Source organism: Petaurus breviceps, unplaced genomic scaffold (assembly GCF_028583685.1).
Source record: "Petaurus breviceps papuanus isolate PSGF00001 unplaced genomic scaffold, PetGlider_PUasm1.0 90919, whole genome shotgun sequence".
Taxonomy (NCBI): Eukaryota; Metazoa; Chordata; class Mammalia; order Diprotodontia; family Petauridae; genus Petaurus; species Petaurus breviceps.
The window spans coordinates 2,303,051-2,321,578 of NW_027187378.1; the positions used below are offsets into that span (position 1 = coordinate 2,303,051).

General features: G+C 37.2%; 1 long non-coding RNA gene across 2 annotated transcripts in view; it reads left to right on the plus strand.

Moving 5' to 3' along the window:
• Positions 1 to 18,528, plus strand: part of LOC138151750 (uncharacterized) — a 67,832-nt gene that overhangs the window by 26,847 nt on the left and 22,457 nt on the right. The window contains exon 1 of one of the 2 annotated variants that reach the window (XR_011165903.1): positions 6,449 to 6,811. The exons of the other annotated variant lie outside the window; for it this stretch is intronic. This is a non-coding gene — a long non-coding RNA (uncharacterized lncRNA). Of the gene's footprint in view, positions 1 to 6,448; positions 6,812 to 18,528 lie in introns of those variants that run through there. 2 annotated transcript variants of the gene reach the window in all.

Consider the following 18,528-nt stretch of genomic DNA (forward strand, 5'->3'; position numbering starts at 1 on the left):
CAATACAATAATTTAGGTATTAAGACTATATTTGTCCTAATCTTTCTTAATTTTTAAATAATTTGTGTTATCAATATTAATTATTATTTAAAAGTTTGATAGAATTATTCTACAAATCCATTTGGATCAATTGTTCTTTTTTTTGCTAACTCCTTTATAGACAATTAATTTTTTAAAAAAAACTTGTATTTTAAAAATATTTTTAGTTTTCTCTTATTTTGGATACTTTGTATTGTTTAAACAATTTCCATTTCTTTTTAAAAACAATTCATTAAAAAAAAACTTGTATTTTAAAAATATTTTTAGTGTTCCCTTAATTTGGATGCATTATATTTTTTAAACAATTTCTATTTCTTTTAAACAAAAGTTTATACATTGGCACAGAACCATGTAGAATAACTTCTGTATAAAGCCCTTTTATTTCTTCTGGTTTGATTTTACTTTGACCACTTTTATTTTAAAAAATGTATTTTCCTTCCTTTTCTTTTTAATCAAGTTGATGCTAAACATTTGTCTATTTTGCTAGTCTTTTAGAAGAATGAGTCTTTAATTTTGTTGATAAATTATATGCTTTTTTTGTTTTACAACTTTTCTATTGTATTTCTTCCTAATTTTCAAAGTTTCCATTTTGTGTTTGTTTGAGGTTGGTTTGTTTATTCCATAGTTTTAATATTCATTCATTTAATATTCATATTCAATTCCTTAACCTTCTTTTTTTTTAATGTATTTTTGTAATTTTTAAATGTAAATTTTAAAAATGTATCAATCAATTAATAAACATTTATTGAAACCTTTTATGTACTGGGGGTTGCTGATGCAAACACATAGAATGAAACAATCCATACTCAGAATAAGCTAATATTCTAACAAGTTTATATATATGTTTTTTTTCAGGGATATATTTTACCTCTGTTGACAGTTTTAGCTGCATAGAAGAAATTTTGTATGTTATCTTGTAATTATCATTCTCTTCTACATATTTATTCATTGTTTCTCTTATTTGTTCCTTGACCCCCTAATTATTCAAGATTTCTTTATTAAGTTTCCATTTAATTTCTGTATCTTTTTTGTGCTCATTATATTAATACCATTTTAAAATTACAATTATTCAATATGAAAAACTTGTATTCTTACCAGGGTTGCAGATATGGTTCAACATTAAGAAAAAATTAAAACAGCCAATCCTAGATTATTATACGAATAAGTACAAAAAAGTCTTTGTCAAAGCACAGTATTTATTTATGCTAAAAGAAGCCTGCAAAACATAAACATAAGAACAATCTTATATTAATATGATTTAAAAGCACATATTTAAAATAACTAGCTAGAGGCAACTAGGTGCCTCAGTGAATAAAGCACTGGCCCTGAAGTCAAGAAGACCCGAGTTCAAATCCAGTCTCAGACACTTAATACTTACTAGTTGTGTGATCTTGGGCAAGTCACTTAACCCCAATTACCCTTCCCTCCACTCTCCAAAAAGCAAAAACAACAATAAAATAACTAGCTAGTATTATATGCAATAGGGAGACACTAGATGTTATCCCAATAAATTTAGAAATAAAGCAAGGATGTCCCATTAGTCTGCTGGAATCAAAATGTTAGTGATAACAATAAGACAAAAAAAATTAGATGCATAAAAATAGCAAAAAAGAAATAAAACTACCCCTATTTGTTGTCAAATTTAGTTAGTCCCAGATAATTAGCAAAAAAAAGAAAGACATTGAGACTATCTTCAGTAAACTTTAGTATAAAACATAAACTCACAAAAATAATATTTCTATATGGCAATTGCAAAATCTTGATGGAAATAATAGAAATTGAAGTCCCTTTCAAAATAACTATGAAGTTAATAATATCTGGGAATCAGTTTACCCAGGTACACTTAAAACCTTTGTAGATACAATTACAATTAGATTTCCTTAAAGAAATAAACAATGACTTCAATAATTGGAGAAGTTATCTAGCACTTATGATTCAGTCAAGTCAAGTCAATAAGCACTGCCAGGCACTGTGTGGAGAATCCAAAAAGAAGCAAAAAGAAATGTAGTCCCTGCCCTTGAAAAGCTTACATTCTAAGAGGAGAAGGTTGGAAAAGGTATATACAAGAAGGCATGGAAGAAAAAGAGTTTCAGAAATTCAGGAGAACCACCCAAGGAAGAATAAAGAAGTAAAGATTAACTGGCCTGGGTACTTCCTTAATAGGGAGGTTCTGGGAGGAAAAAGAAATAGAGTCAAGGGTGGTTTCCAAAGAAGAATGAATGAGTGAGTTAATAAAATAAAAATGATGACACTGTTTACCTTAATTTACAAACTTAGTGCCATGAAAATCATACTACCAAAGAGATACTTTTTGAGTTAATAATAATACTAACTAAGTTTACTTAGAAACGCCGCCCCTCCCCACCAAAAAAAATCAGAAATTTCAAAGGAAACAAATAACGTGGGGGACAAAGAAAGAACGAATGAGTAAAACATTTTTTAGACTTCAATTTATATATTAAAAATGTAATCACCTAAAATATTTGTCCTTTTTTTTAATAAAAAAAGTAGATTAGTAGAACAAAATATACAAGGAAAAATCAGTATCAATTTCAGTAACTAAGTATTTGATGAACCTGAGAACATAAATTACTTCATGAAGTAATCTTTTTTGATGAGAATTGCTGGAAAAATTGGAAAGCGGCTTGGTAGAAATTAGGATTAAATCAGTATCTTATGCCATATACCACAAGTTCACAACGAATATTTGACCCAAAATGGAAAATTATGTCATTAAAAAAAATTAAAAGAGAACCAGGGTACCTTCCACAGCTATGGTTAGGGGGAGAATTATTAAATAAACAAGTGATAGAAAATATGCTTACCTCTTGGATCCCATCTCCTATTTCATATTTTGTAGTGGTAGGTGAAATGTCTGTCCAACACCATATATAACATGGGAATTAGTGGAAGTATTGGTTACTTTTGTTCAACTTTTTCCCCTCTTTTTTATTTTAGATTATACAGGATGGTTCCTTGGGAGGGAATAGAGGGTAGAAAGAATATTGGGAAATGAAGGTGATGTGAAAACAAAAGATATCAAAAAGAAATTTGTTTTTAAAATCTCAACAGGATAAAAGTGAAAAATAAAAAAAAAATTAAAATAGCTGAAATCAATCAATCAGCAATCATGTATTAAGTACTTGATATATGACAAGCACTGTGCCAAACACTAGGAATGCAAAGAAAAAGCAAAAAAAGTGTCCTGCCCTCAAGGAGCTTATAGTCTAATAAATTAGATATAGAAAAGAAGACATAGACCTTTTCTTTGGGGTGACTTAGCTTATCAAATTTACCAGCCTTGGTCCAGAACACTCCACTGCCTTCTCCATCTATTTCTTCCCCCTCCTGCCTTTTACTTTACGCATGTGGAAACCTGGCTAGGTACTGGCAATCACCCAGAGAAATGAGATGGCAAAGAGTTTAGTTCTGGCTCTGCCAATACCTATATGTGACCTTGGGCAAGTAAATGCATGTTTACCTTTTCAGGTTTCAGTTTTCTTATTTGCTAAATGACCATTTTGGACGAATAATTCTGAAAGCTTCCTTCCTATTTCAATCTTCTATTAAAAGAGTTGAAAACATTTTTTTTTCATTTAATTGTATACTTCCTGACCTTAGGTTTAGCTTTCTATCCACTAGGCCATGACTCTGAAAGACTTTTGCTGCATGGAATCTCAGTTTCATCATCTCTAAAATAATTAGATCAGATTGGATGGCCTCCGAGGTCACTTCCATTCAGCTCTTAATCTAAATCCAGCTCTAAGTGGTTTGCAAAATTTAAAGCGCTACATACATTGTAGGCATTATTGTTGCATTTTTAAGTTTTTTTCTTTGTGGTTGGTTTTGGTTTTGCTAAGGGCAGATGAAAGAAGAAAGATTTTATTATCCATTTTTTTGGATAGTGGATCATGTAGCATCTACCTAGGGACCACGTTTCTTGGAATTAAGAAGATGGGAGGAAAAAATGCCAGTTCAATCAGGCTCTTCCTCTTTGTCCTTGCTCCTCTTATTGGTGGAGCTAAAAATTCTTTTACCGAAGTGCTTGACTTTTATAAAGTTCCCTGCTGTCACTGATTCTCCTTCACATTCCCTCCACTACTCTCATCCAGCTGCAAAAAAAAAAATACATGAGAAAGTGAGAATCAGTAGTTGAGTGGAACTTGAAGGGTATAAACTATCCTTCATAGACAGTGTTTTGAATATTATTCCTGATTAAATCTCTGACTATATATCTGCTTGCTAGAGCCATGAAAGGCAGCCTAGCATAATTCAGAGAGCACTGAGCTTAACAACAGGAAGGCTTGAGTTCAGATCCTGCCTCAGACACCACGTGAGGATTAAGTGAGATAAATTGTAGAATGTTTTTTAGTACAGTATCTGGCATACAGTAAGCGTTATATAAATCTTAGCTATTCTTATTATTAATTGAAGCCACTACCTTCAGCTTTAACAGCATGGTAGAATGTGAATTCGCTGTTGAACTTGAAGGCAAGGACACCTAGATCAAAATCCTCTCTGAGACACTTACTATTTTGGAGATTAAAAGCAAATTGATTTATTTCTCTAAGCCTCAGTTTCTTCACCTGTAGAATGGGCATAAAACCTAAAGTACCTATTTCACAGAGCTCAAGAAAGACAATGCATAGAAAGCCTTTTGCAGGTACTAAAGCTCTATATAAACACTAGTTATTATCATTATGAAGATCACATATATACTCAGAGAGCAAGAGGGGGAACTTGGCTCAAATTCAAGGTTTGTTACATGTGGCCTACATGACACACCATAAGGTGTAGTATAAGACATAAAATTTGTATTTGGAGTAGGATGACCTGGGTTCACATTTTGCCTCTGTCACTTATTATATGACCTTGGATAAGTCATTTATCCTCTTAGAACCCCAATTTCCTCCTTTGTCCAATGACCAGGTGGCTTGACCAGGTGATTCCTAAAATCCTTTCCCACTCTAAATCCAGTGAAAATCCTAGAAAATAGTATCTAACTTTTTTTCTAGAACTTGTGGCACCTCTAACAAGACTATTGTGAGTTTTCAGGGGGAAAAAACGTAGCATGTTTTTCACTTTTTAAGGTTTTTTTTTTTAATCTCATTTTATTCTCACAATAAACCTATGAAGGATTATTCTTCTTCCCATTCAACATATGAGCAAACTGAGATTTTTGGCATTAAGGTCAACTGACTTTCATAAAACAGAGCTAGAGTTAGGGTCCAGATCTACTGACTCCCACCCCTAGAGTGTGCATTTTAATGGACTCTGTGTGCCTTTGTCAGATAACCTACAAGGTTATGAGAGACAAGCATAAAGCAAACATGGCCTGTGTGTAGAGCTGTGTTGGAGTTAGCTATAAAACCTTACACTGAAAATTGTGGTTCAAAAAGCTGCTTGTTTAATTTTTAGTGTGAGGATTTATACCTTGGGCAATTAGGTGGTACTTCAGATACAGTATAGGGCTTGGAGTCAAGAATCTTCCTGACTTCAAAACCAGCCTCAGACACTTACTTGCTGTGTGATCCTGGGCAAGTCACTTAGCCTTATTTACCTAGGTTTCCTCATATGTAAAATGAGCTGGACAAAGAAATGGCAAACCACTCCAGTATCCTTGCCAAGAAAACCTTAAATGGGGTCATAAATAAGAGGATATGACCAAACTACGACAAAATGTTTATCTTGAAAATTGATAAATGCTACAAATCAGAGCTTGATTTATATATTTTTGTTTAAACTCAAAAAGTGATGTAGATAATGTTAATAATTCAGATTAAATGTAAAAGTGTGTCTCAGTACTATTTTTTTTCTTCAGTGAACTGTTTTTTAAACATTTTCTAGCACATTCCTGCTTGGTTATCCAATGAAATGGTGGTCATGGACTCACTAATAAGAAGGGTTGGCCCTGGGCAGAGGCATCTCTAGGGTGGGAAAGTTAATAGAGTGGTAGTGGAGAATTGGTACCCTTTTCACCCATAAGTATATATGCCCACAGAAAAGCCAACCAGATAATAGGAAGACAAAGTTTCTGCACTGTGTTGGTATCTCAGTTTCCTGGTTGTATCACTACTTAAGATCACTTGGGAACCCTTTGGTATGTTATCTGCTTAAATGCTCAAGTCTGAGTAGAAATATCTGAGCAAAATGAAACTCATGGAACTGAACTGTGTAGTTTTTTTTTTTTTGGTTTGGTTTGTTGCTTTTTGGAGGGCAATTGGGGTTAAGTGACTCACCCAAGGTCACACAGCTAGTAAGTATTAAGTGTCTGAGGACAAATTTGAACTCAGGTCCTCCTGACTCCAGGGCTGGTGCTCTATTCACTGCACCACCTAGCCGCCCCCTAACTGTATAGTTCTGATGTATGTGTTTGTAATTTTATGTCCCTTGATCTGAGGTAGATCATTAGAGTGTGATGTTGAAAGACTTGTACTCTTCCCCAGTTATAAGTGTCTTTTCTAACTGTTGAAAAGACTACTTCAACAAAATCACACATTTATTAAACACCTACTATGTGAACGGGACTTGCTAGATTCTTGGGCTACAAAGACTAACATAGAACATTCTCTCACCTTAAGGAATTTGCAATCTTTTGGGGGTGGAGATGGATATAACATTCACAAGGGCAAGTAAAATGCAACGTTATTGGAAGAGGGAAAGAGTATCAGCAGCCAAGGGAATCAGGGAAGGTTTCATGGAGAAGGAACATGAATAACACTTTGAAGTCTGGTTATACCTTGAAGGAAGATAAGAATTCTAACATCTTGAGGTGAGTATGGAAAGCATTTCATGCAAAAGTGATCAGCTGAATAAAGGCAAGGAATCAGGAGATGGAATGTGGATTCTGGGGAATAGTTAGTACTCACTCATCTGAGTGATGTTTTAGCTGAGGGCAGTTACCCTTCTCCCAAAAGGTAACTTCTAACAGTGGCTTAGGAAAATGGTCAAATATGGCAGTTGTGCAGTTGTGTCTGACGCTCTGTGACCCCATTTGGAGTTTTCTTGGCAGAGATACTGGAGTGGTTTGCCATTCCTTCTCCTGTTCATTTTGTAGATGAGGGAACTGAGGAAAACTGGATTAGGTAACTTATCCAGGGTCACATAGCTAGTAAGTGTCTAAGGCTGGATTTGAACTCATGAAGATGAATCTTCCTGACTCCAAGTCCTGTACTCTATCCACTGTACCACCTGGCTGCCTAAATACTGTGGTACCTGGGGATTTAACTTACTGCATAATACCTCTGAGGCATTATAAGTTGTGATATGGATAATGAGATGAAAATATTTTCTGTAAGTACTCCTGAATCAGATTTTTTATTTGAGGGAATTTGTTGACTTGATCTATTCTAGTACTATAGAAGCTTGCATTTAGCTAGGTCGTGAAATGCTCTGTAAGAAGCAGGACTCCAGACAGCATTTTGGGTGGGCCAAGATTTGGCAGCTGATAATTGTGGCCACAGTGGTGCCAAAACAGGGGTGGGAACCATGTGCTTGAGGTCTGCAGAGGAATGTTGGCAGACAGTCCCATGTCTATATGGGTCTGAAGTTACAGAGATCAGCAGGAAGTGAGGTAGGCTCAAAGATCACAGGAGAAGGTGAGAGAATGGAGACACGAGTTGAACTGAGTCTGATGACACCAAGGATGCTGGCAGAGAAGGCAGGGGAGAAACCAAGAACAAATCACAGGTTGGCACATCAGGATGATGCTAGCCCTGAGAAGATGGATTATTGAAGTAGGAGGTGGATTTTTTTGGGGGAGTGGAAGCACTGGCACCTTATTCCTTTCTCTTCTATCAGTCCCCTCATCCAAACTTTTCCCAGTAAATAGGCTGGTCTAGCTTGTGAAACAACGTTCTCAACACAGTTGTGCCTCACATCAGCTAACTCAGCAGGTTGTGTTCACGTAGTCAAACTAGCCAAATACCCCAGGCTCTGGTTTCTATACAATGTTTTGAGGAAGGTTCAAAGTCACTGCCAAGGAATGCTGATTTTCGTGTCAAAATGAAAAGGAAGGTAGATAACATTACTATTTATTTATGGGTCTGTGGGTGACTTGAATGTCTACATATTTGCTCTTACTCTGATAGTCAAAATGTGAAGGGGCTGGGTAACTACCTGGGGATTTGAATGTTACATAGCAACCCTAACAACACCTCAGGGCCTATCCATGCATAGACATTGTCTAGAAGTCATAAATCTTGTGATGTGAAATATTTTGCATGTTGTAGTGGGAAGAGCCTGGATTTGTAAGGAGGACCTAGTTTTGAATCCCGCTTCTATCTCATGACAGTTCTGTGACTGAGAGCAAGTTACTTTAAACTCCCTAACTCGCAGGTTCTCCATCTGTAAAATGGGATTAATGATAATACCTCTCAGGGTTGTTGTGATAACTAAATGAAATAATGGATGCAAAGTGACTTAAAACTTTAAAGTCCTATATGAATCTAAATCACTCTTATTATGTCAGCTAATCAAACAGCAGTGGGGGTGTCAGGTTGCTTACATAGGCTCTAGGCCAGAATATTAAAACTGCTGGGAGTAAAGATTTATTCAAGTAGTTGTAATGGTAATGAGAATTCGAAGCTCTTCTCTGCCCCTTAATAAGCCTAAGGGAATCTGAAGACCTTCCCTGTTTTGAAAATATACACTGCCAGGGGGCGAGTCAAGATGGCAGAGTAGAAACAGGATTTCCATGAGACTCCCACTCCTACCTCCTCCAATTCATGTAAAAGGTGACTCTGAAGAAACTTTGGATCTACAGAACCCACAAAATGACACAGAGAAGCTAACCTCCCGCTGAGGACAGCCTGGCAGGCCGGCAGGAATCCGGCCAGCGCAGCACTCTAGGAGCTGAGCCCAGCCCCGCCACCCCCACCCCCCAGAGCCTGAGGTTTTAGCCTCACCTCCTGGAGGGACTTTAGATCACCAGCAGCTGTGGCAGTTTCCAGAATTATCAACATATAGATACTAAGGACAAAGTGAGAGGTCAGTGCAGTGTGGACTTTCAGATCCACTAGTTCAGGAGTATGGTCTGAGGGGTAATCACTCTTGCTTTAACCTGCTTGGATCTGCATTGCAGTCAAGGGTGGAGGTCCTGGGGTATGTGACCAGCTTGCCAGAGTATGTGGAGGCTTCATAGAGGGCACCCGACTAATACCTTTGGCAGCAGAGAAAATCCCAATGTTTGGGATAAAGCTCCCTTGTCTTGTAGCAGAGTCCTACTGTGACAAAAAGCCCAAAAGTCAAGTAATTGAGTGGCAACATGAGCAAATGAGGGAAGCAAAGCAAGCAGAGCAACCCAATTTTACACTACTATTTGGGAGACAAAAAGGATCCAAGCATGGAACAGGAGGAAGACAGTCAAGTCAGAACTCCTGCACCAAAAGCTTCCAAGAAAAATAAGAGCTTCTTAAAGGCCATAGAGGACCTTAAGAAGGATTTTGAAAACCAAATAAGAGAAGTGGAGGAAAAATTGGGAAGAGAAATGAAAATGATGCAAGAAAATTATGAAATGAGAGTCAACAACCTGACTGAGGAAAATAACATCTTAAAAATGGCAAAAGAGGCTCAAAAAGGCAATGAGGAGAAGAATGCCTTAAAAAGCCAAATTTGCCAGATGGAAAAAGAATCTCAAAAGCTCACTGAAAAGAATCATTCCTTCAGAATTAGATTGGAGCAAATGGAAGCTAGTGACTTGATGAGAAATCAAGATGATGTTAAACAGATCCAAACAAATGAAAGAATAGAAGGCAATGTGAAATATCTCATGGGAAAAACCACTGACCTGTAAAATAGATTCAGGAGAGATAATTTAAAAGTTATTGGACTACCTGAAAGCCATGATCAAAGAAAGAACCTAGAAATCATCCTTCAAGAAATTCTCAAGGAAAATTGCCCTGATGTTTTAGAACCAGAGGGCAAAATAGAAGTTCAAAGAATCCACCAATTACCTTTTGAAAAAGATCCCAAAAAGAAAACTCCTAGGAATATTAAATCCAGGTTCTGGAATTCCCAGATCAAGGAGAAAATATTACAAGCAGGCAGGAAGAAAAAATTTGAATATTGTGGAAACACAATCAGGGTAACACAGATTCTGGCAGTTTCCACACTGAGGGATTGAAGGGCTTGGAATATGATAATCCAGAGGTCAAAGGAGCTCGGATTAAAACCAAGAATCACCTACCCAGCAAAACTGAGTATCATGTTTCAAGAGAAAATATGGACATTCAGTGGAATAGAGGACTTTCAAGCATTCTTGCTGAAAAAACCAGAGTTGAATAGAAAATTTGACATTTAGATACAAGAAGCAAGAGAAGTATGAGAAGTTAAACAGGGAAGAGAAATCATAAGGAATTTATCAAAGTTGAACTATTTACATCCCTATGTGTGATATATATATATATATATATATATATACACACACACGCATATATATGTCTACATAGGGGGGTATATGGACATAATGCATATGTGAATGTGTGTACATATGGGTACAGGTATACATAGATAGAGGGCACAGGACCAATTTAATAGGAAGGGATGATACTTAAAAGGTGATATTAAGAGGTGAGAGAGGAATATAATGAAAGGAGATGGGGAGAGACAGAATGGGGTAAACTATTTCATATAGAAGAGGCAAGGGAAAATTGTTACAATGGAGTGGAAGAATAGGAAGGAAAAAGGGAATGGGTCAACCTTATTCTCATTGAATTTGGCTTAGGGAGCAAATGACATACACACTAAATAGGGTATCTCACCCATACAGGAGAGTAGGGGGGAAGAAAGTGAGAGGGGAGATGATGGAAAGGAATGCAGGCTGCGGGGGAGGGAAGTTGGAAGCACCCACTTTTGTAAAGAGACAGGATCAAAGTAGAAAATAGAACAAGTGGGGGGTGGGATAGGAGGGAGGGAAATATAGACAGTCTTTTACAATATATCCACTATGGAAATGTTTTGCATAGCTACATATGTACAACCTATACTGAATTGCTTATCTTCCCAGTAAGGGTGGGTGACAAGGGAGGAAGGAAATGAATTTGGAATTCAAAGTTTTTAAAATCAAATGTTTAAAGATATATGTGTGTGTGCATGCACGCGCGCGCGTGTGTGTGTGTGTGTGTGTATGCTATTATTAATATTATTTTACATGTAACTGGGAAATAAGACATACAGGCACTGGGGCATAGAGATCCACCGTGCCCTACTGGAAAGTCGGAGGGGGTATGGGAGAAGATATGGGAGAGAGCAGATTGGAGGAGGGGATATCCAGAGTGGGATCGCTATTTTGGGGTGGTGGATAGGGGAAAAACGGGGTGAAAATTTGTAACTCAAAATATTGCAGAAATGAATGATGTAAACTAGAAGTTAATAAAGCATTTGATTTAAAAAAATAAATAAACTATACACTGCCCCCTAATAGGTAGAATGTAATCACATAGAGTTTTCTGGTGTATGAACAAATGTTTTGCTTCTGTCTTCTATATGGAGAATATGTTACATTTTGCGATTGAGCACCATTCAGGTATACTTTTAGCAATCATGGGTGCTGTGAATATTGCATTGGCACTATAGTAGTGAAGACTCTGTGTTTCTGCAAATGTGCTTCGGTACCATTGCCTGATCTTGTGTTCTATATTTAGTACCTTGTTTTCTAGGAAGCAGATTATTTAATACCATTGGTTGTTTATAGGCAATTTATTTTTTGACAAATAATAACATTTTCTTTCCTTTGTTTTTACATATATACAACATATACCATTAGGAAGTTTAAGTGTAATGTATCAATACAAAATAACATTTTTATTGAATTTTAAAAATCTCTTGTTGATGACAGCTATGTGTTTGAACATACACACCTACATAGAGACATTTCATAATAGGAGCTACCATTTATTTAGTTCTCTAATATTTGCAAAAGGCTTTTTTGAGCAATAGTGATCTAAAGTAGAGGTTCCACCAAAATAGAGCCATAGCATTATCAGGGGTACCATGGCACCTAAATGGAGTAGCGATAAACCAGTTAGAGAGTGGGAAGGTGGGTCCTATTCACACCTCCTCTCAGTAGACAATATAGCTATACTAAAACATTCAGTCATCATCTCAATTCTCTTCTCCTGTATCCCTGCCCCCCCCCATTTTTGGCCACCCTTGGTTGTGCATGGATGGTTTCACATTAACCCTTAAAAACAACTCAGCTACCCATAAAATAGTAAATCCCACTCTTCCTATCCGAATTCCTCATCCCTCCTCCCCCCAATCTCCTCATTGCTTCCCCAGGTACTGGGTTCTGCAGTTTGAAGGAGGTAAAAGATGAATGAATTCTTCTCACCCCTTTCAGTTTTACTTAGACAGAGTGACTTGTCTTATGCCATGACTGAAATGTACAACTTTTAACATAGATGATTTTCAGTCCATGCAGGCATTGATCTCTACAGCAGAGCCCATTGTGTTATTTTTCACCCATAATAATACTTAGAAAAGAATAGCCCTTTAAAGTTAGCAAAATGATTCACTCTTTTTCCAAACTTCCCTCTCATAACAGAAGTACTTTCATCCTTCCAGTGACCTAGGTTTGCAGTATCGATGCCATCGTCAAGTCCTTACGTCATTCTACATATCATCAGTAACCAATCTTTCTGTTTTTGTCTCCATGGTATCTCTAATATCGGTGTTCCATCACCACACGTGGCTAAGACCCTATTTAGTTTTTATTTTTTTAAACAGATGTAAACTATTGAACATTTGCCATTAAACATTGCTAAGTATATTATCTTACAGCATATCACTTTTGATTTCGAATGCTACGAACACTAATATCTGCAATTCTTGTCCCTTATTCTTATCCCCAGTATCTAGCACAGTGCTCGGCACAATGTAGGAGCATAAGAAGTATGTGTGGATTGATTGATCAACTGATCCTCTTCTCAAAGTTTCAGGGAAATGAGTTTGTAGTTATCAGGTGCTTTGATAGTTCCCTAGGTATAAAACAGTACAAGTTTTCTGCTAGGATTTTTCTCTCCTTGCTTTGACATGAATTCCAGTGATAAATCAGCCATGATATTGGGTGAACTCATTCAACCAGCAAAGCATAGTGGAGGGTGAGGAGATAAGTGCGATCAAAATCTGGAGGATTCATTTTCCTCAAAAAAATATGCTGAGGAAATTAACAAGTGCCAAGTCTCACACAAGGATAGATGAGATATGGGTTCCTTTAGCTAGGTTATCATGTTTATAACAAATGTAATTGTCTTTTGACTTCCTAATCACTGCCGCTCTCCTGATTAGGGTACAACTTGCTATTGTACATGATAACCTGGGTCTAACTTTTCTGTCTGATGGTGCTGATGTTCTGCCTTGGTATTCTGCCATTTAAAAGGGTGTGGCTGACGACTGAAGGGACTCCCTGCTCTTTCTTGTCTGTGTGAAGAGACCATTCTTGTTACTTTTAAATGCCTCTCTAGCTTCTGCAAAGCATAGATTTCTATATACATTTCTACACACATACATTTCTAGGTATAACCTATTGTGATCTTAATGTATTGCATCCTTTGTAATCAGTTAAATAAGAGAGTTGACATTTACATGGTATTTTCAAGTTTGCAAAATGCTTTCTATATACTCTCTCATTTGATCTTCACAGTGATCATGTGAGATAAGTGCTGTTATTCTTATTTTACAGATGAGGAAAGTCAGACTGGTGCCTTGTTCACCATCACATAGCTAGTAATTATCTGTGGTAGGATATGAGCCCAGGTCTTTCTGAGTCCAACACTTTAGTCATGTTTGAGCTTTTACTATGTACAAGGCCCAGTATTAGATGATAGAGACATATCTGCAGACACAAATGAAATGGGTCTAGCCCTTAAAAAGACTATCTTCTACTGAGGGATACAACCTGTACAAATGTTAAATGCAAGTAACGTTGAATAGGGAGAGATGCTATCATTTGGGAGGATCATTATAGCTTTGCTTAGGAAGTGAAACCTAAGCTAATAATATTTGAAGAAAGCAAGTTAGGGAATCTAATAGAGGAGATGAGAAGAGGATTTACTGTAACCATGAGGAATGGTTTGGGTAAATGCAAGAGACGGGAGATGAAATGTCAAGTTTAGGAAATAGCTAGTTGTCCCTCTTTAGATGTAATATTGAACACTTAAAGGAGATAGGAAAAAAAAACTGGAAAGAATGGCTGGGATCACACCGTGGAGGCCTTTAGATGTATAGTTTTAATGTATAGCAAGTGGGAGATAAAAAATAATGCTTATAGGAAATTCAATTCAAAAAGTTCAATAGATAATTTGTGAAGATAATGATTGGTATATAGTAATTCATATATGGAAGTTAACTGAACTCAATGAAATGGTGGTAAACAATAGGAAAAGGGTAAAGACTGAAGAATCTAGAGTCTAAGACAGAATGTTGGGAAACACCCAGAGTTAGGGGCATGATTTGGATGTTGAACCAGCGAAAAGACTGAGGAATGGTCTTAAAGGTTAAGAGAGACCAACATTACCAAAATTCAAGGAAGACAGTGAATCTCAGAGCAGGATGTATTTGATAATGGCAAAACTTGCAATATCACAAAGAAAAGGCTTTGGGGCTTACCAGTTAGGTAACTGGTAAACCTTTCATTTGATTTCTGTGATAAGAGGGGAGATTCCAAGGGACTGAATGAGGCTTAAGGAAGGAAGAGGAGGCTATGGGTACGGCTTTTGAATAGATCATGATTTCTAACATGCTATGTATATGTATTACAAATGGATTATAAATGGATCCCTTTTTCTATGACAGTATCTTTCTGACTCAGCATTAGGGTCCTTAAAATTATATCTCTAATATGTATAAACATAGAAACCTGCCTAGCTTTCAAAAATTACTCAAAAAGGTCTCCCTTCTTAGTTGACCGAGAACGCTGCAATGCTTGATATCAGTGGTATTACTGTAGAATTGCCTATACTGGCCTTCATTGCATTTTAAAGCCAGTAGAGACTTCGGAGGCCAATGAGCCCATTCTGCCTTCTCCCATCCCCATTTTACAGGTGAAGAAACTGAGGTTGAGAGAGGTCAAGTTATCTGTCACAGATAGTGTCTGAATTAGGACCTGAAAGTCAGAAAGACCTGGGTTCAAATAGCTTCATAGCAGAATGACACTGGATAAATGATTTAACCTCTCTGTGTGCCTTGGGCAATGGCAGCTTGGTGGTAGCATGGTGGGTAGAGCACTGGGCTTGGAGTCAGGAAAACCTGAGGTATATCCATCCTCCAACACTTACTAGCTGTGTGACCTTGGGCAATTTATTTTGCCTCTGTTTCCTCATCTGTAAAATGAGGATATTATAGGACCTACCTCCAAGGGGAGGATCAAATAAGATAATAATTGAAAAGGACTTAGCCCAGTGCCTGGCACATAGTAGTTGCTATGTAAATGTGAGCTATTATTAATTAATTATTCCCCAGAACCTAGCCAACAATAATTAGAATTTTTACGTAACTTCACATACATTATCTCACTTTTAGCCTCAGTTAAATCTCACCTTCTACAAGAAGTCTTGCCCATCCTTTTTTACCTTAATGCCTTTCCTCTGAAACTACCTACCATTTATGCTTTTGATATCATATTTGTACCTAATTGCCTATTGTCTCCCCCACTGGACTGTGAGCTCCTTGAAAGCAGGAACTGTTTTTAACCTTTCTTTGTATCCCCAGCATTTAGTATAGTGCCTGCCATGTAGGAGACATTTAATAAACACTAGCTGATGAACAACAATCCCATGGAGTGAGTGCTTGTATTTGTTATCTCATTTTTGCCTATTACCTCTATAACTTTGGAGGAGTCACTGACTTTCTATGGGCAATTTCCTTGCTTTTAAAATGAAGGGGGTAGTCTAGTTGCCATCCAAAGTTCCTTCCAGCCTTAGGTCTATGATTCTATCATCCCCATTTTACAGATGAGGAAAGCAAAACTGAAAGGTTAAGCAGTCAAGTCATAGGAAAGTAATCCATCACAGGTCCCTTGCAATTGACCTCATTTATTCTTGGTTGTCCCCTGACTTATATTCTTCTTTTCCCAATGAATATTCTACGTCCCACCATTTTTTCCCCTACAGAACAGTAGTGGATGGGGTACCCTCAAGATGAGGAATTACTGAGACAGGCAACCTCAGGATTCAGGGTTTATGAGTCTCAGAGGTGAACCATTTCTTTATCTCCTCTTCAATGAATGACTACACATTAACATGCCCCTTATTCCTCAAGAAAGGGTCCGCCTCTTTCCCTGACCCAAGGTGAGTCTGGGATTACCTGAAACTGTTGGTAGCTTCTAGGAAAGGGCAAGCTTTCCCACCTGAATTCCTCCACTGTCAGCTGGTGAGGGTTTTAGGGTGGGTGTGTATTTCAGTTTGTCAAAAAAGGATCAGTTCCTGTAATGAAAGACAAGCCCAGGGCAATGTTTTACAGAGCAGAAGAGATTGGGAGGGACAATTATCACATAAGTGGTTCTCACGGCTTGGGCTGGCACTGGGTGCCAGGTTGCACATTTATTTCTTTGACTGCACTTTACCGGGTTTACTCAACATTCTCAAGTGGTGGCTTTGTCGATTGTTCCCCGGACTGATATTTTGACAGATGATAGCCCCCTGATGCCAGCTCTGGCTGGCTAATAAGAAATAGGCCAACATGAAACTTTAAACCTAACAACTGCTACTGGAGGATGGGGTAGCCCTAGGTATTTTCTCTCTTATTTCCCCCTGAATGGTAATGAACTTTGATCACATACAGCCCTTTCTCATTGTCCTAGACTTGGGAGAAAATAGATTATTCAGTGAAGTGGGCAGGTTTTCACAAGGAAGTTTTGAAACTTCCACTAGTAGGAGTGCAAAGAAAGAGCCTACAGATTAAACAGAGTTATAACTAGATGGAATTTATGTTTTTACAATGATTCCAGAAGAATGATGGGACATATTCAAATGGCATTGCCAATTGGTAATTTTTTTTCCCTAGCTTTGCATCTGTGGTTTAGGAACTTCTGTTATGGAAATTCCTTCCATTGATACAGATAGGGACTGCTCTGAAATTTAAAATGTAAGAGCATTTCGTGGGGAGCACTGATCCAAGTTCAGACAACTAATAGATCAGAGGCATGATTTGAACCTGTATCTTCCTGACTCCAGGGATTGTAGGCATTTAATAAATGTTTGATTGGTTAACTATCCCATGTTCCCTCTCAGATCTTCTTGAAGTGAACAACATTAGCTCCAAGCATTAACAACATAGCTGCCAAGGGAGAAAATTTTAAGTTGTGATTTACCTGATATGCTAACCTCTCATCTCATGAAAAATGCACCCTTAGGGTCCCAAGTTTTTATTTTTTCACATTTTTAAACAGGGGTACAAGAGGCGACTGATGGAACCAAGTATTTAAATAACCATAAACATGTGAGTCCCCTTTTAGGCATTTAGCCCAGCAGACAAGCATGGACTTGGGTTGCAATTTCACTAGTAGCTCTATTTGAAATCGAGGTCTATACTATTGTCACATTTGGATTTGTTGGTATTTGAGGCATATCATGTGATTTTTTTTTTTAGTGGAAAACTTGTATTTTGAAGACTTCAGTTTTCAACTATAATTATAGAAGCCCATGATGAACCATGCTACCCACCTCCTGACAGAGATAGGATCAGATTGACACATAGTTTCCAAATATTGTCAAAGTGAGGATACGTTTGCTTGACTGCATATTAATTACAAAGGTTTTCTTTTCTTTTTCTACTGGTGGGTGGGAGGGAGACAATATCGATTTTTTTTGTTAAAAAATAAAATTTAATTTAAAAAAGAAAACAAAGACTTGGATCTTCTTAGTAGAGTCAGTTTTGTGATGCTGTGAATAAAGTTCTGTCTCTAAGTTCAAATCAGGCCCCAGACACTTACTAGCTGTGTGACCTGGACAAGTCACTTAACCATTGTCTGCTTCGATTTCCTCAACTGTAAAACAAGAGATAATAATTGCACCTACCTCATGGGGTTGTTGTGAGGGTAGGATGAGATAATCGCTGTAAAGTGTTTAGGTGGTTCCTGGCATATAGTAGGTGCTTAATAAATGTTGACTTCCTTCCCTTCCCTCACTCCTTTATTCAGTAATAAGTTTGCTAAGTCAATCATTCTGGAAACTCTCAGTCCAACTCATAAATCCCATCTAGTCCATTTTTTTTGTTGTTGTTTCCATTGATTCATAGGAGCATAGATTTAAAGTTTAAAGAGAACTTGGGAGTCATCTTGTTCAGTTTACTCTCTTTACAGATGAAGACACCCCGACAAGTTATCGAGGTCATATAGCTAGTAAGTGCCAGAGACAGGATTTAAACACTGATACTCTAATTTCAAATATAGAACTCTTTCTAATGCACCATGTTGCCTCATTGAAAATAATATACTGTGATGCAAGATGTGTCTGGGGAGGAAAGAAAGAAATTTAACTTTACATTGACTCA